Genomic DNA, 7500 nt, shown 5'->3' with positions numbered 1-7500 from the left:
GGACTTGGGTCAGAGTATAGCCCAAGTGGAGCACTTGTGTCGGACTAGGGAGGCTGTGCCGTGCCCCCTGGAGGTCTAAAGGATGACCAGTAGTTGTGGTTCTCGCCCCGGGACTTGGGTCAGAGTATAGCCCAAGTGGAGCACTTGTGTCGGCCTAGGGAGGCTGTGCCGGGCCCCCTGGAGGTCTAAAGGATGACCATGAGGTCAAAAGGATGACCAGTAGTTGTGGTTCTCGCCCCGGGACTTGGGTCAGAGTATAGCCCAAGTGGAGCACTTGTGTCGGACTAGGGAGGCTGTGCCGTGCCCCCTGGAGGTCTAAAGGATGACCAGTAGTTGTGGTTCTCGCCCCGGGACTTGGGTCAGAGTATAGCCCAAGTGGAGCACTTGTGTCGGACTAGGGAGGCTGTGCCGTGCCCCCTGGAGGTCTAAAGGATGACCAGTAGTTGTGGTTCTCGCCCCGGGACTTGGGTCATAGTATAGCCCAAGTGGAGCACTTGGGTCGGACTAGGGAGGCTGTGTCGTGCCCCCTGGAGGTCTAAAGGATGACCAGTAGTTGTGGTTCTCGCCCCGGGACTTGGGTCAGAGAATAGCCCAAGTGGGACACTTGTGTCGGACTAGGGAGGCTCTGCCGTGCCCCCTGGAGGTCTAAAGGATGACCAGTAGTTGTGGTTCTCGCCCCGGGACTTGGGTCAGAGTATAGCCCAAGTGGAGCACTTGTGTCGGACTAGGGAGGCTGTGCCGTGCCCCCTGGAGGTCTAAAGGATGACCATTAGTTGTGGTTCTCGCCCCGGGACTTGGGTCAGAGTACAGCCCAAGTGGAGCACTTGCGTCGGACTAGGGAGGCTGTGCCGGGCCCCCTGGAGGTCTAAAGGATGACCAGTAGTTGTGGTTCTCGCCCCGGGCCGTGGGTCTGAGTATGGCCCAAGTGGGACACTTGTGTCGGACTAGGGAGGCTCTGCCGTGCCCCCTTGAGGTCTAAAGGATGACCAGTAGTTGTGGTTCTCGCCCCGGGACTTGGGTCATAGTATAGCCCAAGTGGGACACTTGTGTCGGACTAGGGAGGCTCTGCCGTGCCCCCTTGAGGTCTAAAGGATGACCATGAGGTCAAAAGGATGACCAGTAGTTGTGGTTCTCGCCCCGGGACTTGGGTCAGAGTATGGCCCAAGTGGTGCACTTGTGTCGGTCTAGGGAGGCTGTGCCGGTCCCCCTGGAGGTCTAAAGGATGACCAGTAGTTGTGGTTCTCGCCCCGGGACTTGGGTCAGAGTATAGCCCAAGTGGAGCACTTGTGTCGGACTAGGGAGGCTGTGCCGGGCCCCCTGGAGGTCTAAAGGATGACCAGTAGTTGTGGTTCTCACCCCGGGTCGTGGGTCCGAGTCTGGCCCGAGTAGAGCACTTTGGTCGGCTACCGGGGGGTGTGCCGTGCCCCCTGGAGGTCTAAAGGATGACCAGTAGTTGTGGTTCTCGCCCCGGGACTTGGGTCAGAGTATAGCCCAAGTGGAGCACTTGTGTCGGCCTAGGGAGGCTGTGCCGGGCCCCCTGGAGATCTAAAGGATGACCATGAGGTCAAAAGGATGACCAGTAGTTGTGGTTCTCGCCCCGGGACTTGGGTCAGAGTATAGCCCAAGTGGAGCACTTGTGTCGGCCTAGGGAGGCTGTGCCGGGCCCCCTGGAGGTCTAAAGGATGACCAGTAGTTGTGGTTCTCGCACCGGGACTTGGGTCAGAGTACAGCCCAAGTGGAGCACTTGTGTCGGTCTAGGGAGGCTGTGCCGGGCCCCCTGGAGGTCTAAAGGATGACCAGTAGTTGTGGTTCTCGCCCCGGGCCGTGGGTCTGAGTATGGCCCAAGTGGGGCACTTGCGTCGGACTGGGGAGGCTCTGCCGCGCCCCCTGGAGGTCAAAAGGATGACCAGTAGTTGTGGTTCTCACCCCGGGTCGTGGGTCCGAGTCTGGCCCGAGTAGAGCACTTTGGTCGGCTACCGGGGGGTGTGCCGTGCCCCCTGGAGCCATGGGAGTGAGCTCCAGCAGACTGGTATTTTTCGGAGAACCAGGCCCACACTCCTCAGACTTTGTGCCCAGGGACAGGCCACCAAAATCGGCCGCGGCTCGTGCACTTTGCCCCTGCGTTTCTCCCAGAACCAGAGCCGGAAAAATCCCAAAATTGATGCCCAGAGATAGTCGACTCTGCCTGGAATAGATTGCCACCCAAACCCGCCAACTCACGCTGGTTTTCCGATGGCCTCACCTACTAACCCGAGCATGGTCATCGCTCGCACCTTCCAAAACCTCCAGGGGCGCAGGCACTTTTCATTTACTGGCCATAAGGCCGACCGCCTTAAGCGTTAAGCGATAAGCGAAAGGCTTAGTTTGGACTTAGTTTTTGGAGCGACGAGGTCGCCGTTTTGTCAATTCTGAACCGATTTTCACGCGGTTTTCGACTGCCTGCGCCTGGGGAGCCGCCCAGAAGCCCCAGGCAGTGTTCTGGGTGGACTTCCGGACCGGTCCGGACCCGGTACCGGCCGGGGGAACCGCACCACGCCTCTCGGGCGTTTCTACACCGATTTTCGCGGGGTTTTCGACTGCATAGACGGGGCCACCTGCTGCAGGGCCCGAGGGAGGGCCTTACTGAGCTGGGTCCGACGCAGGGCCCGGTTCCTGGAGCCCGCTGGGGGGGGGGGGGGGTTCTCTAAGGCTCACGGCGGGCTGCTGAGGGGCCGGATCGGATGCAGACAGGCGCTCCTCTGCCCAGGTCTTTGCTCCCCTGCCCCACTAGGAATGGAAGACACACTGCCAACAGCTTCTGGAGGGTGATGGGCCCTGCTGCAGACCAGGTCCGACCCAGGTTTCAGCTATCCCACCCCGCAGGGACTTAAAGACACACTGCCATCAGCTTCTGGAGGCTGCTGAGCTCTACTATAGAGCAGGTCCGACCCAGGTTTCAGCTCCTGCAGCCCACTAGGACTTAAACACACACTGCCATCAGCGTCTGGATGGTGATGGGCCCTGCTGCAGACCAGGTCCGACCCAGGTTTCAGCTATCCCACCCCGCAGGGACTTAAAGACACACTGCCATCAGCTTCTGGAGGCTGCTGAGCTCTACTATAGAGCAGGTCCGACCCAGGTTTCAGCTCCTGCAGCCCACTAGGACTTAAACACACACTGCCATCAGCGTCTGGATGGTGATGGGCCCTGCTGCAGACCAGGTCCGACCCAGGTATCAGCTCCTGCACCCCGCAGGGAATTGAAGACACACTGCCATCAGCTTCTGGAGGCTGCTGAGCTCTGCTATAGACCAGGTCCGACCCAGGTTTCAGCTCCTGCACCCCGCAGGGAACTAAACACACACTGCCATCTGCAACTGGAGGCTGCTGAGCCCTGCTGCAGACCAGGTCCGACCCAGGTTATGGCTCTCCCACCCCCCTGGGACTTAAACACACACAGCCATCAGCTTCTGGATGGTGATGGGCCCTGCTGCAGACCAGGTCCGACCCAGGTTTCAGCTCCTCAACCCCGCAGGGACTTAAACCCACACCGCCATCAGCTTCTGGAGGGTGATGGGCCCTGCTGCGGGCCAGGTCCGACCCAGGTTTCAGCTCTCCCACCCCGCAGGGACTTAAACACACACAGCCATCAGCTTCTGGGGGCTGCTGAGCCCTGCTGCAGACCAGGTCCGACCCAGGTTTCAGCTCTCCCACCCCGCAGGGTCTTTAACACACACACTGCCATCAGCTGCTGGAGGCTGCTGAGCTCCGCTATAGACCAGGTCCGACCCAGGTTTCTGCTCCTGCACCCCGCAGGGAATGAAAGACACACTGCCATCAGCTTCTGGAGGCTGCTGAGCCCTGCTGCAGACCAGGTCCGACCCAGGTATCGGCTCTCCAACCAGGCAGAGACTTAAACACACACACACACACACACACTGCCATCAGCTTCTGGGGGCTGCTGAGCTCTGCTGTAGACCGGGTCCGACCCAGGTTTCTGCTCCTCCACCCCGCAGGGACTTAAACACACACTGCCACCAGCTTCTGGAGGGTGATGGGCCCTGCTTTAGACCAGGTCTGACCCGGGATATAGCTCTCCCACCCCGCAGGGACTTAAACACTCACTGCCATCAGCTGCTGGAGGCTGCCGAGCTCTGCTGCAGACCAGGTCCCACCCAGGTTTCTGCTCCTGCACCCCGCAGGGACTTAAACACACACTGCCACCAGCTTCTGGAGGGTGATGGGCCCTGCTGTGGACCAGGTCCGACCCGGATATCAGCTCTCCCACCAGGCAGGGACTTAAACACACACTGCAATCAGCTGCTGGAGGCTGCTGAGCTCTACTATAGACCAGGTCCGACCCAGGTTTCAGCTCTCCCACCAGGCAGTGACTTAAAGACACACTGCCATCAGCTGCTGGAGGCTGCTGAGCTCTTCTATAGACCAGGTCCGACCCAGGTTTCAGCTCTCACACCAGGCAGGGACTTAAACACACACTGCCATCAGCTGCTGGAGGCTGCTGAGCTCTGCTATAGACCAGGTCCGACCCAGGTTTCAGCTCTCCCACCAGGCAGGGACTTAAAGACACACTGCCATCAGCTGCTGGAGGCTGCCGAGCCCTGCTGCAGACCATGTCCGACCCAGGTTTCAGCTCTCCCACCAGGCAGGGACTTAGAGGCACGCTGCCATCAGCTTCTGGAGGCTGCTGAGCTCTGCCATAGACCAGGTCCGACCGAGGTTTCAGCTCTCCCACCCCGCAGGGACTTAAACACACACTGCCATCAGCTGCTGGAGGCTGCTGAGCTCTGCTATAGACCAGGTCCGACCCGGGATATAGCTCTCCCACCCCGCAGGGACTTAAACACACACTGCCATCAGCTGCTGGAGGCTGCTGAGCTCTTCTATAGACCAGGTCCGACCCAGGTTTCAGCTCTCCCACCCCGCAGGGACTTGAACACACACTGCCATCAGCTTCTGGAGGCTGCTGAGCTCTGCTATAGACCAGGTCCGACCCAGGTTTCTGCTCCTCCACCCCGCAGGGAATTAAAGACACACTGCCATCAGCTTCTGGATGGTGATGGGCCCTGCTGCAGACCAAGTCCGACCCGGGTTACAGCTCTCCCACCAGGCAGGGAATTAAACACACACTGCCATCAGCTGCTGGAGGCTGCTGAGCTCCGCTATAGACCAGGTCCGACCCGGGTTCCTGCTCCTGCACCCCGCAGGGACCAAAACACACACACTGCCATCAGCTTCTGGAGGCTGCTGAGCTCTTCTATAGACCAGGTCCGACCCAGGTTTCAGCTCTCCCACCAGGCAGGGACTTAAACACACACTGCCATCACCTTCTGCTGGCTGCTGAGCTCTGCTGCAGACCAGGTCCGACCCAGGTTTCAGCTCCTGCACCCCGCAGGGAACTAAACACACACTGCCGTCACCTTCTGCTGGCTGCTGAGCCCTGCTGCAGACCAGGTCCGACCCAGGTTTCAGCTCCTGCACCCCGCAGTGGATTAAAGACACACTGCCATCAGGTTCTGGAGGCTGCTGAGCTCTGCTGCAGACCAGGTCCGACCCAGGTTATGGCTCTCCCACCCCGCAGGGACTTAAACACACACCGCCGTCAGCTTCTGGATGGTGATGGGCCCTGCTGCAGACCAGGTCCGACCCACGTTTCAGCTCTCCCACCCCGCAGGGGATGAAACACACACTGCCATCAGCTTCTGGAGGCTGCTGAGCTCTGCTAAAGACCAGGTCCGACCCAGCTTTCAGCTCTCCCACCAGGCAGGGAGTTAAAGACACACTGTCATCGGCTTCTGGAGGGTGCTGAGCCCTGCTGCACACCAAGTCTGACCCAGGTTTCAGCTCATCCACCCCGCAGGGACCTAAACACACACTGCCATCAGCTTCTGAGTGGTAATGGGCCCTGCTGCAGACCAGGTCCGACCCAGGTTTCAGCTCCTCCACCCCGCCATCACCAGCTGGAGGCTGGCTGCTGCTCCTGCACCCTGCCATCAGCTGCTGGAGGCTTCTGTTCCTCCACCCCGCCATCAGCAGCTGGAGGCTGGCTGCTGGAGGCTGGCTGCTGCTCCTCCACCCCGCCATCACCAGCTGGAGGCTGGTTGCAGCTCCTGCACCCCGCCATCAGCTGCTGGAGGCTGCCTGCAGCCCCTGCACCCCGCCATCAGCTGCTGGAGGCTGGCTGCAGCTCCTGCACACCGCCATCAGCTGCTGGAGGCTGCCTGCAGCTCCTGCACCCCGCCATCAGCTGCTGGAGGCTGGCTGCTGCTCCTGCACCCCGCCAGCAGCTGCTGGAGGCTGGCTGCTGCTCCTCCACCCAACCATCAGCTGCTGGACGCTGGCTGCTGCTCCTGCACCCCGCCATCAGCTGCTGGAGGCTGGCTGCTGCTCCTCCACCACCCAACCATCAGCTGCTGGACGCTGGCTGCAGCTCCTCCACCCCGCCATCAGCTGCTGGTGGCTGGCTGCAGCTCCTTCACCCCGCCATCAGCTGCTGGTGGCTGGCTGCAGCTCCTTCACCCCGCCATCACCAGCTGGAGGCTGGCTGCTGCTCCTGCACCCCGCCATCAGCTGCTGGAGGCTGCCTGCAGCTCCTGCGCCCCGCCATCAGCTGCTGGAGGCTGGCTGCTGCTCCTGCACCCTGCCATCAGCTGTTCGAGGCTGGCTGCAGCTCCTCCACCCCACCATCACCAGCTGGAGGCTGGTTGCAGCTCCTGCACCCCGTCATCAGCAGCTGGAGGCTGCCTGCTGCTCCTGCACCCCGCCATCAGCTGCTGGAGGCTGCCTGCAGCTCCTGCACCCCGCCATCATTTGCTGGAGGCTGGCTGCAGCTCCTGCAACCCGCCATCAGCTGCTGGAGGCTGGCTGCTGCTCCTCCACCCCACCATGACCTGCTGGAGGCTGGCTGCAGCTCCTTCACACCGCCATCAGCTGATGGATGCTGGCTGAACGCTGGAGGCTGGCTGCTGCTCCCACACACCGCCATCAGCTCCTGGAGGCTGGCTGGCTGCTGGAGGCTGTCTGCTGCTGCTCCTCCACCCCGCCATCACCAGCTGGAGGCTGGCTGCTGGAGGCTGGCTGCAGCTCCTGCACCCCACCATCAGCTGCTGGAGGCTGGCTTCTGCTCCTCCACCCCGCCATCAGCTGCTGGGGGCTGGCTGCTGGAGGCTGGCTGCAGCTCCTCCACCCCGCCATCACCAGCTGGAGGCTGGTTGCAGCTCCTGCACCCCGCCATCAGCTGCTGGAGGCTGCCTGCTGCTCCTGCACCCCGCCATCAGCTGCTGGAGGCTGCCTGCACCTCCTGCACCCCGCCATCAGCTGCTGGAGGCTGGCTTCTGCTCCTCCACCCCGCCATCAGCTGATGGAGGCTGCCTGCTTCTCCACCCCGCCATCACTAGCTGGAGGCTGGCTGCTGGAGGCTGGCTGCAGCTCCTCCACCCCGCCATCAGCTGCTGGAGGCTGCCTGCAGCTCCTGCACCCCGCCATCAGCTGCTGGAGGCTGGCT

Source organism: Nothobranchius furzeri, unplaced genomic scaffold, assembly GCF_043380555.1.
Source record: "Nothobranchius furzeri strain GRZ-AD unplaced genomic scaffold, NfurGRZ-RIMD1 Scf119, whole genome shotgun sequence".
NCBI classification, from domain to species: domain Eukaryota; kingdom Metazoa; phylum Chordata; class Actinopteri; order Cyprinodontiformes; family Nothobranchiidae; genus Nothobranchius; species Nothobranchius furzeri.
Note: the sequence above shows the minus strand (reverse complement) of the source record.